This window comes from Lutra lutra, chromosome 4 (genome assembly GCF_902655055.1).
Source record: "Lutra lutra chromosome 4, mLutLut1.2, whole genome shotgun sequence".
Taxonomy (NCBI): domain Eukaryota; kingdom Metazoa; phylum Chordata; class Mammalia; order Carnivora; family Mustelidae; genus Lutra; species Lutra lutra.
Window position 1 is genome coordinate 20,913,493 of NC_062281.1, and position 20,202 is coordinate 20,933,694.

A 20,202-nucleotide genomic window follows, 5' to 3' on the forward strand; every position below is an offset into this window, starting at 1 on the left:
CTCGGCTTTCCTTCTCCACATTTTTCTTGGCAATTTTACCCCTGCTCCACTCCTCTTGGTTCCCGGTACCCTCATGTTCCATCTTTCCAGGGCTGCCAGTGAAGCTCCAAAACCATTTTTTATTTTGTTTTCATTTTGCAGATACTTTTGCCTTCTCCTTGTGTGCCTTCTGCTGAATTTCCCCAATAATTTCTAAAAATAAAATGCCCTTTTCCTGGTATGAATTTCCACCAGCAACATTTCTCTCGATTCCATTAAAATGTGAAAATGCTTATTTTTATCTCATCTAGAAATGGAATGGGCACAAAAGCAATGTCACCAACTAATGGGAGAGAACACTGGCTTGCTTTACTATTTATAATTTGTTCCACGGTATTATATTAATCTGAGAATCTGATTAACTGTGAAGACATGGAGGTTCAGGGACTTTAAGTGACATGATAAATTTATACAACTAATAAGTGCCACAAAGAGAATTTGGGTTCAGAACTTAGAAATTGAGATATGTAGCTAGATAGATTGATAATGGAATATTACTTAGTGATAAAAAAAAAAAAAGAACAAAATCTTGCCATTTGCAAATACATGGATGGGCCTAAGTCAAAAGTCAGGCAGAGAAAGACAAATATTATATTATTTCACTCATGTGGAATCTAAAAATAAAACAATAAATGAACAAACAAACAAACAGAAATCTACTCATAAATTCAGAGAACGAACTGGTGGTCCCAGAGGGGAGGAGAGTGTGAAGATGGGCAAAATAGGTAAAAGGGATTAAGAGGTATAAACTTCCAGTTTTAAAATAAATAAGTCATGGAATGAAAAGCATAGCATAGGGAATATAGTCAATAATATTGTAGTAATGGTGTATGGTGACAAATGATAAGTACACTTATTTTGGTGAGAATTGCATGTACAGAATTCGTCAAATCACCATGTTGGGTCCCTGAAACTAATGTGACATTGTCTGTCAACTGTACTTCAGTTAAAAATAATCAAGTAAAATAAATAAAATTTATCAGAAAAAAATGGAAGTCAGTAATGATAGCCATAGGAGCCTTAATTAGAAATGCCAGTAATCTTGTAGATGAGGATCATTGCAGCCATTTTACCAGCCTGATGTGTTTTTCTAGCAATCCTTCAGGGGCTGATCAAGTTACCCCAGAAAGGTCATATTTTGCTAAGTCCTGAGTACCTCAACTATCTCTTTTGATGCTGTACAATATTAAAAATCTATAATAAATAAAACTTTTCTTTCCCACTGTGCTTGAGAGAAAACTGAGACAGTGTTTGAGCAACTGGCTTAATATCACATAGCAAGGGAGGGGCAGAGCTGGGATTCAAGCCTGTAATTAGGCTGCATTTAAGCTGAGCCTGAGCGTCTCTGTGCTCTGCCACTAGATCCAGAATCTTCACCTTTACGGTGTGCCATGTTGCTTCAACACGGTTAGCAATGTGCATGCGATGCATTGGGGAAACTGACAACTTAAAGAATGCTCTCTGCCCCACATGAGGGCGATGTCTCTGCCTCTGTTAATATGAGATGTGTTTTTAATTTTTTTCCTCATGCTGAGATAATGTCACAATCCTTTATCTATTGTACATTCATTTATTCATTTATGCATTGATGTACATTCAACAAACATTTCTTTGGCCCCATCTGGGTGCCAGATACTCTTGTTTGTGATGACGGCCCAGACTTCCTGAGTAAAGTATTTAGTATTTTTGTTGCTGCTGTCAAACACCAGTGATGTTTTCTCTAGATACCTTCCTCATAAAAACCTGATTTCATAAATATAATAACTCAACTTCAAGGAAGGTCAAGAGACTTGCCTTCAACCAGACGGTTAGGAAATTGTAGGCCCTTGAGTTCAGATCTTCTGTTTTGCTATCTTCTGTTTTACTATCTTCTGTTTATCTCCCTTTAGCCCTAAAAAGGAAAAAAGTTGCAGTCATCCAAGTTCTACCTAAAACCGTTATCTGGGAAGAGTCAAGTATGGGTGTATTACTTATAATTCATGCTTTCATTGATACTCCAATTCCCACAGTCGGTGAAATTTTTTAAATTTCATTTTATTATAGACTCTTAATGTCCATAAGTAAATGCGAGTGTGTTTTCAATTTTGCAGCTCTGACTCCTCCAAGTTGGAAACAATAGCTCTGAAAGACACATGTGTTTCCCTTAAATACTTACTCATTTTTTAAAAAGCACTTTGTATTCTCGTTTACTCTCTTTTATCCTTAGACCAAGTATTTATTGATACTTCCGTCTTTATTGTTGGTGAGGACACTTCTCAGAATTTTTTAGATGTATGAAAAATTAATTGGCTAAATTGAATATGGAGCACTGTAGGAGTGATGGGCACAAAACAGCAACCAGACCAACACATGTGACAAAAACATGACTTTGGCCTTGTTTCCATCTAGAACCAAGTCTGTATAACCAGGACAGAGCCATTCCAATATTTTCCCATAGTGGCAGAGAATTCTTTTGCACTAGTGACCAGAATGTGGACTGATTTATTGGCCTTTTTATCTCCAAAAATAAGTTTTTTTTTTTTTTACAGGGATCTTAGAACCATGCAGTCATTTATTTAATTTCGTGTTGTCTTAAAAGGTGGTAGCTTTATTAAAATAAAATAAATTACCAAGCCAAACAAAATAAAAACTTTTTCCTAAAAAAACACATCCACCCAGACTTTTAATCAGACTGTAAATGTGTTTATACTGTTCTTCCAGATGTTAGCTAATAATTTATAAGCTTTTTTTGGATAGAAAATCTCTTTACTGACCAACTTCCAAGAAATTTATCACTTTAGGGCTACTGTAAGATGATTTCCATAGGTAACTATGGGTTTATAATTAAAATTTTAAAGGGAAAATGAACTTCCTTATTTGTTGCTTTTCCTTGACATCCAGGATATATTAAAAGGAAACTCAGTTATCCTCTGGTTACTGTGGAAATTCTTAGAAATTATAAATGACATGTACTTTAAACTGAATGTTTTCTTTTAACAATCTCATTAAAAGGGGCGCCTGGGTGGCTCAGTGGGTTAAGCCGCTGCCTTCGGCTCAGGTCATGATCTCAGGGCCCTGGGATCGAGTCCCACATCGGGCTCTCTGCTCAGCAAGAAGCCTGCTTCCCTCTCTCTCTCTGCCTGCCTCTCCATCTACTTGTGATCTCTCTCTGTCAAATAAATAAATAAAAAATCTTAAAAAAAAAAAAAAACAATCTCATTAAAAATAATATAGTTAAGACCTGTGAAGTTCTGGGGAATATCCCATTTTATAAGTTCTTTACATATACGAACTAGATTCTCACAAAAAACCAAGCCATCAACTTCAGCCCTGAAAGCCTACCAAAAGCTGGTTCAACCATACCAATAGTGCATTCCCTGGAAAATGGATGAAATTTAATTTTTAAAAAATTGCATTCTCAGCTCTTTGATGAAGACAGCCAGGAGTGTTACAAGTCATAGCATGGCTCTTTGCCAAGGTCAATCAGTGCAGAGATGAGATTTCATTTCTTCTTCAGAGCCAATTATACAGCTTCTGCAGTTGATGTTAAAAGAAGATTCCAGGTTCATGAGAAATTTATGAGTACCTGCTCTGCCATGTACTTACCTAGTCAGTGGAGATAGTAAGATGAGTAAGACTTGGTCTTTGAACTTGAGAATCCCTTTTTGTTTAAAAAAAAAAAAACAATTTTAAAAAAGAAACCAAACTTTAAAAATACTAGCATGCTATTCTTGTAAGTAAGTAAGTAAGTAAGTAACTTGGTAAGTAAGTATGCTAAAAATTCCTTTCTCTATTTGATGATTGAGCCTTGAGAATTGGGGGTTCTCATGTGGAATGATGGTCCTTATTCTATAGTAGAGGAGTATTATGTATATAGATAACATTAGATTTGTTCAAACTCTGGAATTTACCTTAAATATAATATTTTTCTAACATCTGTAAAATAAACTTTTTGCTGAAAAATTTTTTTTCTTTCTTTCTTTCTTCCTTTTTACTAAAAGAAGGCAATCCAGACTTCCCATCTATTTGCATCATTGCTGAGAGCTGTGCTTTTTTTAATTGTAATTGACATGACACCCTTGACACTGGACACTGAAAGCCATTTGTTTTATCCTATTAGTTTTTATTTTTTCTTTAGATCAAGCAATCTTATTCCTACAGAAGAAAAAATGTAGAAAACTGGAGAGCTTTAGAACAGAAATGAACCCAAACCCTAAGTCAATGGCATTTGTGTTTATCAGAGTACATATTTACTTTTTGGCACATTTTTCAGAGAAGAAACTCTTCAATATTCCAACTGATGGGGAAGGTGTTGGAAAATCCACATTTGCATAATACATATAGGTTAGTTCTATAAGAAGACAAACATGGATAGACATTTGTCTTTTTACAGAAAGTGAAAATCCAAATTGCTTTTTGATCTTTAGTTTGTGCACCTTTCTACTTCCTGTCCCTATACCTCAGTGGAAACTTCCTTGCTGGTGCACCAAATAGGAGAAAGACTCTCCCAACTTGATCTGGAAGATGAATGGCTGGATTTGACACTGTGTGTGTTGTAACACACTGTTGGTTACTGAGTACACACAGAGGCTCGAGATGGCTGGCCATGGCCACGCTTTTGGCTTGGAGTTGCGCCCTGAACTTCCACAGTTGAAATGAGTCCATGATTTTCTGGCTGCCTGATCCAGTACCCATGTGACAAGAGAGCCAAAGTGGTAAACCAGCTTCACCAAGGCTCAGATGTACCCAAAATATTTACCGTGTACACTGATACATAGACTCTCTTATTTGAAGTTGTTTGCTACTTTGTGAAAATGCTGTACCATCTCTTTGGAGATGGTACCCATTAATATCTGTTGTTTTTTGGAATTACATACATTCCAAAACACACACACACACACACACACTTTTGAATAAAGTCCAAGGTAGAAGTATTTAATTACTTCGGAGAGCTAAATCATCATTTAGGGGTTTCCCAAAGGAATGCTGTCACCAACATCTTGTCACATTCTTAGCTAAGTTCTTGATGTACAAGTTCACGCTGCTTACTTCATGGTAAAAGCCGAAGGTGAAGTAGAAAATTCTGTGGTTCCATGTGTTTTGGGGCCACTGTCAAGCAAATGAGGCCATAGGAAGATAAAGTATGGCTCAGGATTGGGCTTAAATGATGAGAAAGTTGATTCCTAAATGGACATCAACTTGCCAGATTCCACTTTTTATTTGTGTGCTTGTAAGCAGGTAGACAAAGCAGCCATCACATAAAAATCATGAAAGAGGAGGGTAAAAATTACAATGGTTGGAAAACCAAGTCTTTTTTTTTTTCTTTCATATTTGGAAGAAGTCTGCCATCTCCAACTTCGATTTAGAAATGAGATGTGTAAGGTGAATCGTTTGAACTGTCTATTGTTTCTTTAAGAAGCGCCACTAAGAGGATGGGTTGGCCATTATAAAATATGAGCAAAGCAACTGCTAAAATAAGATGCAGCCAATATTTATCTGGATGAGAAATTCATGTCAGGAATCCAATTTACTGGACAGCTATGGACTTATGATACCCACCATTAATCATACTTCTACCGAGAGAGCCCATTATCATCTGGACAGAGCCACCAATGAAGCAGCAGCAAGGATAAAATAAAAAGAAGTTGCTAGGATGAAGGTTGCAAATTCTAAACAGAGATGAGTGACACATGTTGGGTAGGATAAATCTGCAAATAGCCTGGGGCCAGACATCAGACATTATTTGAAATGACAAACTTCACATTAACTAAAAGAGAAAAAAAAGTTTATAGATGGAGACAGACAGTGGCGCTAATAGTTATACAAATGCATGATTCATTTCCAGAAGAAATCAATGTTGAGGTGACTTTTTTCCTTCTTCAGAACCAATAACGAGCCTCCTAGAATTAGGCAAACTTTCTCCGTCCCATCAAAACAAACGGTTAGGCCACAGCAAGGCCACTGACACATCTACCCTTCAACCAAAGCTATAGTATTTTAATCTAAGTACAATGCAAAGACACATGAGTCAATCTACCGTAAAGTTTCAGCAAATAGTATGTGTCATTGGAAATAACTTCTGCTTTTCCAAAGACCGTAGATTTATTCTGTAGGAGTTTTAGAAACAAGCAACAATAATTTTAGCTAAAGCAATTCCCTGCGCTCACTAAACCATAACTGTCTGAAACTAGTTATTTCTAGAATTACACAGAACCAAAATAGCAAACATGTAAACAGAGAGCTATGGGTTAGAATTCATCAAATGAGAGGAAGAAAAAAGTTTTGAATTTTAAGGTATAAAATATCACATCTGTGAACTATTTATAGATGCCCCATTTTAATGCACAATTCGAGCGCTGATTAAAAACATTCTCCATAAATAGAAAACCAATTTGCCATGTGTGCGCAGAGCGGATAATACAATCAACTTTCCCCAGCTATCAGTTTTCTCTTCATACAGTCGGTCAAAAAGTAATTGACCTTTGGACTTCTCATTAAAACTCAGCAATTGAGGCCGGAAAAATGAACCGGGGTCTATTCATGCCATCAAATAGGGTTATAGCATATCTAATCTGTCGTTTTCGGCTTTCTCTATTGTCAACACAAGTTGCTGGGCCGTGGTCTGCACCAACTAGGGGAAAAGGCAGAGTTGAGCCAATTGGCCATGCCACAGTTTTCCATCCACACCTACAGACAGCGTCTTGGTTTGCCATGAAGCCAGTAGAATAAAAATGTGAGACAAACAAGAAATATGTGAGCCAGCCTGGACACTGGGATGGAGAGATGGACTCTCAGTGTACCAACCTTATGTCTTTAGCTTGTGTTGATGCCTAAGCTAAATTCCAGAAGGAGAAATTCTCTCACATTCTTGAAAATTCTGGGGAAAACTTGTATTATGGAGAACTTGGGGCAAATTGCCATTTGGGGGAAGAGGTGGGTAATACATTTTCCTGGGAAATTATACAATTATGGAAATTAACAAACAATCTATGGGAGTCTAAAATTGGAGATGGAAAGAACCAGAGATAGAATCATTAAATCCCTTTATTTCGTGGATGGTAGAAATGATAAGACCCAGAGATATAGAGCAACTAACCTCAAGTCACACTTTGCTAAGACATGTATTTGGGTCTCAACTCCCAGCTGTAGTTTTTTTTTGTTTTTGTTTGTTTGTTTTGGTCACAGCATGGTTTTGCAACTCTTTCATATATTTTCATTTTGTTTGTTAAAGATAAACAGAAATGAAAAAGAGAACCAAAATTCTCATTGAAGTCATCTTGCAAAGCCACACATACACACTTGGGTCTTCCTGGCAAGGGTTAGCCCTGCTACGGCCTTTGTGTGTGACCATGATCATTTTCAAGTACATAGTATCCCATGTCCCCCTTTTAAGTCCCAAGCTCTTGTGAGGTTTTCTGTATATTTCTTTACAGAAAGCCAAGATTTACAAGGTATCTTCAGATTTTTTGCATGTAAAATGTGAATCTTTACATTCAACCTGAAACTTTTGTTTTAATTAAGGAGATCATATAAATTCTCTTCCAAATCACATACTTATGGGAACAGACAGAGTGGTATTCATTATTACAAAAGGACAAGGGTGCAAACTTGAAATCATTCTTGGCAAGCTAGGACATGTGATCTCCCTCATGTTAGTGATTCCAACATCCATAATAATAAAAATCTCCCTGTACATTCAGACATTCCTCTCTGTCTATTTAGTAGGTATTTGACGTTTTTGGTTTTTGTTTTTTTTTAATTTTGAAAAGCACTGTTATGTAGTGGAAAGATAAAAAGAAATAGAAAAAGATATGGCGGTCCAAGCCTTGCTTCTAACTGTGAAACTTGCAAAAATCATTGTTCTCTTTTGGATTCAGTATTTTTCCCAATTAAAAGACAGGGATAGACTAAGTCATCATTAACTTTTCTTCTACCTAAGGTCTAGGATTTATATGCTCTCCAAATTTCCATTTAACATGTATGTATTTTTACATGTGTATGCATACGTACATGCATACATCTGCACATATCCATATGCATGTATAAAAAACACAGGTCAATTATGAAAAGGACATAAAGTGTCAGTAAATACTAAATAAGAAAATAACCAGACTTTGAGTCTGGAGTATGCCATTGGTAATGTTATCTTTGAAAAGAAAGCAAAAATTGTTTATCTATATTGAAAGTCACACCTAGAGACATAATGTTATAGCAACTTGGTAGCTCAGTGACAGACAGGAAATGTTTGTTCATGTGTGTTTTTGGCAAGACTCTTCAGCTTGGGATAGTGGTGGGTTTTTTGTTACACGAAGTCTTTTATGTGGCAAAGTCACATTAGACGCTGTCTGGTTGCTCTTGGTTACGAAGGCTTTTCCTATTTGACTCACCTTCAATTTTTAGGCAAATTCTCTGGCTTCCTGCTATTGTCTCTGGGTGTCTGCAAGCCTTGGCTATCTTTTACGTGTCTATTGAAAGGAAAGACTGGGTAGGTGATAAATGAGCTTTACACGGCCCATGTAACTTCAGAGGTGTGAAATATTAAAAACATAAAAGTGGTTGGATAAGAAACAGAAACAGAATTTATCATAAATTCTAGATCCTTATCCAGTTTAATAAATCCCCCCTTTTAAATTATAAGCGATAAGCCTTATCTGCTTTCTGCATAGGTCACAGGTGTAATCTAGGGTAGTGTTTTGTCTTTCCATATTGCTTGTCTTACTCTAACATTTCAAAACTTCCTCAAGGAATCTTGCTGAGCCAGGGAGACAAGTGCAAAAGTGGTTTGTTTCTCCCTTAAGCTATGACCTTTTATTTTATTTTTTTAAATAAGGGTTTTGTCCTCCCCCTCCCCCTTTTTTAAAGTAATCTCTACACCCAACATGGAGCTTGAACTTAAAACCCCAGGTTCAAGAGTCACACGCTTTGCAGACCGAGCCAGCCAGGTGCCCCTGCTATGACTCTTTGTTGTAAGGTAAAGGCACAAGATTGCTTTTTCATTCAATTACTGCAATTCATTCCTACCCAACCTACAGCACAAGGAATAACTTTCTTAAAAAAGAATTTATCAAGCTGTGAGCTTCACAATGTGCTGAGCATTTTATACAAGTAAACTCAATCAATCCTCAATACGATCCATTACACAGATAAAACACTTAGACTCAGAAAGGTCAATTACTCAACCAAGTCTGCAACAGTTAGTAAGTGGCAAAGCCGGGATTCAAACCCAAGCATGTCTGAAATCCAAAACCTGTGCCTTTAACTACTGTAGTGTGTTATCGGTGGGTATTCCATAGGGTAACAAGTCTCTTCCTTACATTTGAACAAAGGCTTACATTTTTAAAAAAAATTTTTTTAAGATTTTATTTATTTATTTGACAGAGAGAGAGAGAGATCACAAGTAGGCAGAGAGGCAGGCAGAGAAAGAAACAGGCTCCGTGCTGAGCAGAGAGCCCAGTGCGGGGCTCAATTCCAGGACCCTGAGACCATGACCCGAGCAGAAGGCAGAGGCTTAACCCACTGAGCCACCCAGGTGCCCCAAGGCTTACATTTTAAAAACTCTTCCTCACACACGCACTTAGCATATTGGTCCTCACGATGCTCTATGAGGGCAGCAAAAAGGGTGTGTGTTAGCTTCATTTCATAGATGAGGAATCAGTGCCCAGACAGGGTGATCCAGTGTCCCAAAGCTAGCAAGCCCTGGTGTTAGTAAGACTGTACCTGTGTCTTTGGGCAGCTGTTCTGGTGGCAAAGTCTCTAAAACTAGAGTAATTTCCTCAAAAACTAAAAAAAGAAAAAGATAAATAAAGCCTTAAAGAAAGAAAAATTTGAAAGCATACATTAATCAATCTCAAATAAGGAACACTTGCCATATTAATCACAAATGCTGGAAGTACCATTTTTTAAAAAATATTTTATTTATTTGCCAGAGAGGGAGAGGAAGCACAAGCAGGGGGGGGGTGGCAGAGGGAGAAGCAAGCTCCCTGCTGAGCAAGAAACTCAATGCAACGTGGGGCTCAATCCCAGGACCCTGGGACTGTGACTTGAGTCAAAGGCAGATGCTTAAGTGACAGGGCCACGCAGGCAGCCCTGGAGGTACCATTTAACAAATCCTTCTTTCCCCTCTCTTTACTAGTTCACATCCCAGCCAATGGCTGGCCAGTCTGAATTTGTGACAACCCCAGTCATGCTGGTTAATATAACCACATCTCTAGGACTCCCTGTGCTATCATGTACCAGCTCACATTGAATGGTCTGGTTTTCCTATTCATTCCTAGTGTTAAGTACAGAAACCATTTTTTGTAGGTCTTTCCATCAAGTAAGTGCTCACTAAAAGTTTTTGAGAATAAGCAGAGGGTATTTTTGCTAAGACATGTAAAATAACATTAAGTCCTGAATCATTAACATATGCCAGAAGCTAAGTACTTTAAGTATGTTAAAACATTTAATCCTGGGGCGCCTGGGTGGCTCAGTGGGTTAAGCCGCTGCCTTCGGCTCAGGTCATGATCTCGGAGTCCTGGGATCGAGCCCCGCATCGGGCTCTCTGCTCTCTCGGGGAGCCTGCTTCCTCCTCTCTCTCTGCCTGCCTCTCTGCCTGCTTGTGATCTCTCTGTCAAATAAAAACAAACAAACAAACAAAAAAAACATTTAATCCTAATAGCTCCCTTCTTTTACCCCAATCTCCCAGGTATGACAACTGAAGTACAAAGATTTCAAGCAGTTTGGCAGTAAAGGCAGAGTAAGAGAAAAGGTGAGAATTTGAACCAGTTAATGCACTTTAGAAAAATTAAGATTTCTTACTCATCACCACTTAGCAATTCTGTTGGGGGTATTCTTTACGTCTCTGATTCATTTCATAAAAATATTAAAAAGACATTCCAATAGTGTTTGCTACTGTACTGATGTACTGGATAAAAACAACAACAGCAACAACAAACACTATTCAAGAAAAAAAAAAAAAAAAAGACCTTCAGGTTTTTCTACCAGAATTGAATGGTACCCAATCATTTTGGGATCAGGCCAGAAAAAAAAAAAAATGCTTCTTGAACATATTCTCGGCTGAGCATCTGTCAAGAGCCAGCATCAGGCAAGTAGATAACAACACGGGCCTTGGAGCAAGCAAAGCTGGATAGAGACGCAGCCCCACTGCTGTTTCTGGCTACAAGCAGACCTTTAGATGAGAATCCGTGTGCCCCTTTGGCATTGTGTCAGATTGACTGTGAAGTTCACTGCCGTTATGCCCAGGCACACAAACTGTAATTTCCTATGTTTGAAATGTAATGTCCCTATGTTTGGGACTCATTCTAGGTTACTGATTCTTCGTTCGCCTCTGTTCTTTTGTCCTGGAAGATTGTACTTTTTAGGGGATGTCACAGCCTTATTTGCCTTGTGGCTTCCAGGTTTGAATGTGTTCAACAGGGAAGTAGCACTGGTTGGAGCTCACAAGATGGGGAGAGAGGGAAGCGAGGGCTCCCTTCCACAGTCTCCCTGCAGACCAGTGCAAACGCTCGGTGTCATGGAACCCCAATAACCCAGTTCCCCTCCATGTCTCCCACTTCCTTTGATAGTTCTTGCGGAGAGCAAGGGTATTTCATTGCCATCTAGACTCCAATATCCATTGATTCAAATACATTCCTAACAAGAGTTGAAATCACAACTTATATAAAAAAAGGAGAGTGAATGTACATAAGCTTTCTTTTTTATAGGTTGTATTTACTTGAGAGACAGGGGGGGCACAAGCTGGGGAGAAAGAAGGGCAGAGGAAGAGGGAGAAGCAGACTTCCCACCAAGCAGGGAGCCCGACGTGGGGCTCAATCCCAGGACTCCAGGACCCTGATCCGAGCCAAAAGCCACTCAGGTGTCCCTTACATAAACTTTTATGGTATTTTTTCAGTGGTTTATTTAGATAAAATAGTACTAACATTAATATTCGCCAGCCTAAGGGATAAGAAAGTTTAAGAGAATGCTGTTTACCATGATGTCATGCCCTTTTCCTAAAATTACAAATTCCTTAAATCCCCTTTTTAAATCCATTACCCCATCCTTCAACTTCAACGAGTGCACAGTTTTGATATCCTTAAGGGCAGGGTGATAGAGGAAGGGAATCTAATATTTTATCATTTCAGTGAATTTACTATGTATGTAATCTTATTACATTCTCCCAGGAACCTCAGAAAAGTCAAATAATGCTCAAGGTTACCAAACTAGACATGGCAAAACTGTGATGTGAGCCCAGATATGTTTCGTGTTAAAGTCCCAGTTTATTCTATTGTACCATGTTGATTTTCACACTTTCTCTTCAGCAGCAGAACAGAGTGAGAATCCATTTTCTGCTGCGTCTCTAAAGAATGTGTCAGAAAGAGCCTAGGAAAGAGAAGAATGTTGTATTCTTAAATAAATGTCATTCTATTTGATGAGTGTCTGTTAAGTGTTGGGCTCCATGTTTGTGGGTCCATCATGAAAAAGGTGGAGTCCAATCCCTCAGGCAGCTAGACAACAACATTTTGTATTTAATACAGTCACTCAAGGAAAATATACAATTCAATATGATAAATGCTTTTATGGAAAGAGTTATCAACCAAGTCCAGAGAAAGTTTCTGAGAATAATAATCTAGGTATATGCGAGCAAAAGAAGAAAAGTTGCCACCAAGGAAGTAGATAACATATAGCAGTGCTTGAGATGAGTAACTTAGGGTTCAGAAAACTTTGTAGAGTGAGCATCTAATGCACAGCATGGACTATAGTAACTATGGGAGGTAATGGATGTGTTAATGACCTTGATTGTGGCAACCACATAACATCATTGCACTATACACTTTAAATATGTACAACTTTGTCAATTGTCAGTAAAGCTGGAGGAAAATAAAGGACTTTGGAGAGAGTGCCTTTTGTATATTTATAATATATAATGAGTTATGCTCTCTGTGTGGGTAAAATGCCATACACCTGGGACTCACCATGTAGGTGAACACACTGGAGGAACAGAACTATGTATGATTTCAGGTTTTAGAAGCCCAGCCGCTCTCCACAAGGAGATTGTTCACCACCAGCACTAAAAAATTCATTAACAATGAAGAAATGGGCTTCAATAACAATATAAAGTGTCAAGTTCAGAAATAAATATTTTTTTCTGACAACTTATTTATTCACACATTCATTCAGCAGGTAGTTATTAAGTGTCAGGCCCTATTCTGGGTTCTGCCAAAAGTGTGATGAGTAAGTTAGACATGGTCCACACCTCAGACAACTAACAAAGTAAGATAAGTTTATAATGGACAGGATAATATTTTACCAAAAAAAATTTACAGACTTTGCTCCTTAATGTTTATAAAAGTTGTATGGATCCTTATCTAGTTTGGAATGGTTGTCTTAAAATCACTGATAATAGAAATCACCTCTGTGTTGGGTGATTTGAATTTTCTGCCCCATCAGATGTACTCACCTGGAGCAAACGTCTTTTTGCCTCATGAAATTGACCAGTATGGATCCCATTAAAGGGTGTGTGTTTTGGCTTCCTCTTGGCTAAGCTGATGGGAAGCCACAGCAGCATCACAGGGAAAGGGACCCGCATGATGCCTTGGTCCTCAATGTAAGGCTGTTGCTCTTCTCAAAGTGAATGTATCTACATGACTCCTGTTAAGATCCAGCATCAGCTTCCTTCTCTCTCCATGATGGCTTAGGGGTGATAACAACTCAGCCATTATTTACTAGCTCCAGGTAATTGCACATTTCCATGGGTTTCCCCTATATCCACCCGCATCTTCATAAATAGTCCCTTTGTAAATGACTCATCCTTAAATTTTCCTATTTGAGTGTGTCTCCTATTAAAATAACAACCCTGATTAAAATAACACCTTTGTTGTCTTTGAAGTTTCTATCCTTCATTTACTTATTCTGCTAACATTGATTGACACCATACCTTCAACCAGGTGTAGAGGAGGACACACAGATAGAGACAAATAAGGTCTGCCTAAAATAAGCACTGTCACATACTTTTAGTAGGAGCTTAATTAATATGTCTGTCAAAATTTAAAATATACTTACCCATTGCCCCGGAAACACCATGCAAAATATTTACCTACAGCATTATTTGTAATAACAAGATACAGAAATCACTGTTAAGACACATTATGGTACAACCAAACAATGGGATGATATGCATATGTTAAAAAGAATGTAATAGATCTGTATGTGTTAATATTGAAAAGTTTCCAAGATATATTGAGAAAATTAAAGTACTTGGCAGTATGTTATATTATTTGTGAAAAACAAAACACATAGGAGTAGGTCTACACATAAAATTTGTTTTGGTTTTGGTTTTTGAGTTGGGTTTTAGGGTGGGGACTTTTTGGACTTATAGAAAAAGAAATTTTGAAAGGGATACTTTTGTAAAGCAATGCTAAAGGAAGGGAAATTGTTACTTCACATTCTTTCAGCTTTCGGTATCTATTTTATCTTTTAAAAACTATGTGATTGAATTAATTTTATTAAACAACATAAAAATAGGAATAAAGATGAAATCTCAACCCCCTATCTTATTAGCTTAATATAGTAGTTCTGACTTCCAAAAAACAGTAGTAATTCAGAGGAAATAAAGTAAGTCCCTAAAACAAATTTACAAGAAACAACATCAGGACATTAAACAGTATGACTTGTAAAACCTAAAATGAGAGCATATTACTCTACGTATTTCTCATGAAAACCTATTGAAACTGACTTCAAAGGCTGAACCACATGTCTTTGAGAGCCACCAGGGGCCTGTTAACATAACCTCTGCTTGTTTTCTCTCTTATTACTTTTGCAATACAATTATAACTGGAAGTCCCCAAACCTTATAATTGTCAACTAACTTTTGGAAAATGCGAATGGTTGACCAAGAATATAAAGGGAAGGCCCCTCCTACCTTCTCTGAACTTTGTGGTGGTCTTCAGATGCAAAATGACCTACTTCGAACAATCCTCAAAGATGAGCCAAAGAAGAAAATAATTGTCTTTTCAGGAAAGTTTTCTTTGTGGACAGCAAAGCTTTCTGGGAAGGAATCTGTATAACATGACCTTTTTTCCCCAGAACGTATTGGTATTCAGCCAAGATTTTTCACTGAAAATTAACATCCTTGTATACACAGATAGGTTTGATATCCGAGCTCAGCTGGCTCAGCCCATTTTTGCACAAAGTACATTAATATTCTTTCTATGCCTCAGACATTCTTATTAACCCAGCACAATTTCTCTTCTTCCTGTGTCTGCTTCTCATCAATACTCCCACCAACCATAGAGAGCAGGTATTCCTGAAAGGACACAAAATAATAGCTAATGCACATACAGAGCTATTTTGAGCTCAAATTGCTGTCAAGAAGAATTCAGATCTTGAGCGTTGTAATTTCTGATGGAAACTTCCATGCATGCAAGCATATTGTGTTAATTATTTTCTATTCTGTTTGTTTATTGATGCAGCATCTGTTGGCTATTGTTACTCATGTGTGCTATAAAAAGGCTCAATATGATAGATGGAAGAACGTCTCGTAGATGGTCACGCCCAATGGATAGGGCATACTACGCTGTTAGCATTACTTCTGTTACCTCAGAATACTCGTCCGCTCCTTTTGAACAATGTGATTAGTTCTCATCTATTGAACTTCAGCCAGGCACTGGCCCTAGTACTTTACATATATTATTGCATTTAAAGTTCTTGACAACCTTTGAAAGAAGGATGTTAATTCAATTTTACAAATGAGAAATGGAGGTTCAGGAATATTATCTGGAATCACACAGTTAATAAGTATTGTGACTTGAGTCACAATATGTATTTTCTTCTCAACCCCAAGAGTAGGACTAACATCACAGAACTTTTTTTTTTAAAGATTATTTATTTATTTGACAGAGAGAGAGAGAGATCACAAGTAAGCAGAGAGGCAGGCAGAGAGAGAGGAGGAAGCAGGCTCCCTGCGGAGCAGAGAGCCCGATGCGGGGCTCGATCCCAGGACCCTGGGACCATGACCTGAGCTGAAGGCAGAGGCTTTAACCCACTGAGCCACCCAGGTGCCCCATAACATCACAGAACTTTTAATGTCCAAAGTGGCCATTTTGTTTTATCTCCTAAGAGAAGGAATTACCAAAAAACCCCAATAGCTTCCCTATAGCCACAATGAAAGAGCTGTTCAAAGCTCGGTGTAAAAGACGGAAGTTAGAAACAGCTAGGATCTTCACCTCTCACTTTGCTGCCGCCAAGTGCAGCTTGAAAAGACCCTTTCTGTAGGTTTTCCTGGAAATGTTTATACTCTCCAAATCTCTACTTAGAAGGGTTTTTATTCTACCTTATTTGGGCAATATAACTACAAGGTAAAAGATGGCAAAATTCAAGGGAACTGAACACAAAAAGTCCCTTTCTATATCGTTTTAAAACATAGACAGGGATGGAGATCTTTGTTTATGTGAGAACAAGATTTTTCTCCTCTGGAGAAATTGTTCTCACTCCTTTTCCTATAAAGGAAAGGGCAACAAGCCAAATAATTCCTTAGGTTGAGTACAAAACCGTAGCCAGGAGAAATGTGGAGGGGCTTTCATAAATGTCTGAATTAAACCAGTGATCTCGTTTATTAGACAATGTTCTGCCTTCCTTTCAGTGACGTGCTTGTCCCGTTGGCTTATGGTATGGACCAGTCACCATATCCCTGAGAGTTCAGAGTCACTCTCAAAATGAACATTCCGTTGTGCATATCAAAATCACAGAATGCCAACACTTGAAAGGGCTACAGAGGTCTTGATTCCAACATTTTCAAATCTCCTTGCCCAAGTAACTCATCCTTTGACTTATATTTTACGTATGAAGAAGGGTGATATGACTGTGTTTTGCCAACAAATGGTGATATTAGGACACTAAACCAGGTTTCTGAATCCCCACTCTTTTGCTCATACCACAACAGCAGACGACATCACTTTGAATCCTGGCTAATTTTCTAAAGGTGGGTGATCAAACTCTCTAAGCCTCAAATTTCCCCATTGTAAAATGGGAAGAATACTGGTACTTGCCTCATAGGTTTATTGTGAGGCTTAAATGAAATGATGCCTGTGAAAATCTTGACACAAAGCTAGATACACAGTAAGTGCCAATTTAACATCAATTATTATTATTACTATTATTATGATCATTATTATTATTAATGCAATGCTTTCTAAATCAGTCTTTTTCTCCAAGATGTGGCACATATGGGCTTTAAAAATTGCATTTACTCTCTATAAGTGCTCAATTTTCATTGCAAGTGAATTAAAGTCAATTATAACATAATAGAGATCTAAATATAATTCTTCCTCTTGTTTGCTCTTCTTATGAATTAATATGTAACGTGGTCAGGGAAAGAATTCTAGATAACCAGAAAGTGTTTGCAGTACGTCACAGGGGAGTGGGAAGGCACTCTGAGACTATTCTAACCCATCCCCTGATTTACCATCTGTTTCAATCGTGTGCTCCATGTCAATCATCAGCATCTCTCTTTGCTAATTTATTTACTTACATCGGAAATATGGCGATCTTCTTTGACTCTTACTTTCTCTCTTTTTTCCCAACACTTCCAGTTAATCAGTGACTTAGTCCTGTAAGTTTTATCACTGTACTCTGCATCTGATCTATCCCTTATGTTCATTCCCACCATGATAAATGCCAACCCTCATCACCTGTCATTTTATTATCCAAGAATCTCTGTAGCTCTCCCTACCCCCACCCCATTTTCCACACTGCATCTGGAGGAACCTTTCTAAAACAAAAAGTAAGATTGTGTTACTATCTTGTCAAAAATCAGCCATGGGCCCCTACTACCCACAGAATAAAGTCTAAACTGTTCAGCAAGATTTTCAAGACAAAAGCCTTCTCCAGTCTCAACTCCCACCAATACTTACCCCAGGTTGTGTGTCCTGGATGTACTGAGATGATAGCAGTTTGCCAAACATGCCAAATTCCTGGACTTTATTCCTTCTAACTAAAATGCTCTTCTCATGATAATATCTTATTTAATGATTGACTCCTATTTGTCCTTCATAGTTCAGCTCAGGTTCTGCCTCTCTGTGGACAGCCTCCTCTAACAGCACCCTGTCCTCACTCCCCTTGTCTGCTTGTCTTGAATTTTACATACCTCTATTATCACACCATATAGGAAATTTTTACTTTTCTCTTTCCTCCATTAATTGGAACTTTCTTGGCTGGAGGGTTGAAGTTTTCTTGTTGGAAGCCTCATGTCTATCCAGATACCTGGCAAAGAGTAGGTACTCAAAAGATTTCTTTTAATGCATAAGAACCTTCCACTCTCTTGCAACTGATAATCATTTGTTGCAACATGATATTTCATTTGCCCTACAATTTTCAGAGATGGAACTTTAAAGGAAGTTCCATGTGTCCTTGGTTGTGAAGTGGGTGTGCAAAACCACAACTCCAGAGACCTTTAATCTGGCCTGGCACCACCCTACATCTTTCTTTTCAAAGAATATGTTGGACCTTTACATATGGTTTCTGTATGAGATGATTAGAGCCCGACATGATGTGATGCTCTCTCAACTTTCATTTCTCCATCCTAGAGTCATCAGTGGAATTTTGAAATCTCCATGTAAAATACAGGATGAATAATTATAAATACTTTGCCACATAACTCAGAATTGTAGGTGAGAGGTAGGGTAATAGTTGCTTTTGATATGAAATGTGGTCAGTTCTACAGGCAAGCATTTACATGTTCATAGCTTTATGGAAATTTATTGGTGGACAAGACCACATGTTCTCAAAGTCTTCAAAATAACAACATAATAATAATTAATGTTTCTGTGCCAAGTATCATTCTAAGTATCATTCTTATTACACGTGTTAAGTCATTTAACCCTCCTGACAACATCAGTGAGGTGACCACCCTTATTATCACTATCTTAGTGATAGGAATTGAGGGACATAGATGATAAATAATCTGTTTATGTTCAAATGATTAGTCAGAGTGGAACCAGGATTCAAACTAACTCCAGAGCTAACCACTAGAAAGTCCTGACACACTTTATATTTTAAACTGTATTTTCTTTTTTAGAAACATTTAAGTTGCCTTATAAATATTAAATTATTAGTGCTATGTTTAAAATAAGAAACTGCCCATGCTTTAAAAATACATTTTTATTGCAGGGAAGTCATGATGTCTAATAACTACATATCTGATATTCTTCAAAGCCTTGTTCCATAATTACAATATTTCCATAGTATCAGACTGTGGATCTTCAAGCCTTTTTGTGTGGTCATATTCATTGTCTGCTCTGGGGATAAGGAGTTAAATATGTGGCTCCGAGCCACCAATCATCTGAATAGGTCTGCAATGCATGCAGGGAGAGGTTAAAGGAGCATGAATGGGGAGATATTCCTACTCTATCCCTATTTCTGCAAACTATTCCTATAGAGAAGAGGAGAATTTGGAATTCTTTCAGACACAGTAGTGGTAGCCCTTCTGGAGAAACTCTACTGCTGGCTATGAACTTATATAGGTTTGTATAGAGCTGAAGTGCCCGTAAAGATTTCTCATTCATCATCAAGGATGCTTAGTTAGGGGAGTGGGAAAAAAATTAGCCTCAAATTCATTCTTCATCCTTGGTTGTCATTCACTTAAGTAGACTATTTATTTTCTTCAACCGGATTAAAAAATTCTTGGAATTAGGGAACTTGCCTCTATTTATTTTCTCTTGCTTTCAGGACATGGTACAATGTGAAGCTTAGTGAATGGGACTTAGGTGAGATACATCCCTTTGTGAGCCAAAATTTCTCCACCTGAAAGAGTCATAGAGAAGATGGTTTCTAAATTGCTCCTTTACATGTAAATATTATTTTTTCTTGTGTAATCAGAGTCCTTGTTGTCCTTACACTTAGGGCGCCTACTCTTTATTAGCCTAATACCATAATACTCATTCCTTGGAAGACAAATAGTGAATGATCATCAGATTCTGAGGCTGAAGACTTGACTCTCCAGATTTCTGGTGGCCCCCCAGATGATCTTTCTAGCTTCATTTTGGGCCTTTTTCATCCAACCTCCATACAGAAGTCAGAGTGGTCTTCATAAAACAGAAATATGATTCTTTTGTTTCCTTGTTTCATCCTACAAAGTACCCTTGCGTAAAGTCCAAAGACTTAATTAGGACCACAAAGCCCCTTAGGAACTCTGTGCTCTGCACTGCTGTA

The 20,202-nt window shown here is 37.8% G+C and overlaps 1 long non-coding RNA gene across 1 annotated transcript in view; it reads left to right on the forward strand.

Moving 5' to 3' along the window:
- Positions 1-19,829, forward strand: part of LOC125097009 (uncharacterized) — a 38,012-nt gene extending 18,183 nt beyond the window's left edge. The window contains exons 2-3 of the long non-coding RNA XR_007126456.1: positions 10,703-10,765; positions 19,720-19,829. This is a non-coding gene — a long non-coding RNA (uncharacterized LOC125097009). The remainder of the gene's footprint in view (positions 1-10,702; positions 10,766-19,719) is intronic.
- The last annotated feature ends 373 nt before the right edge of the window (positions 19,830-20,202 follow it).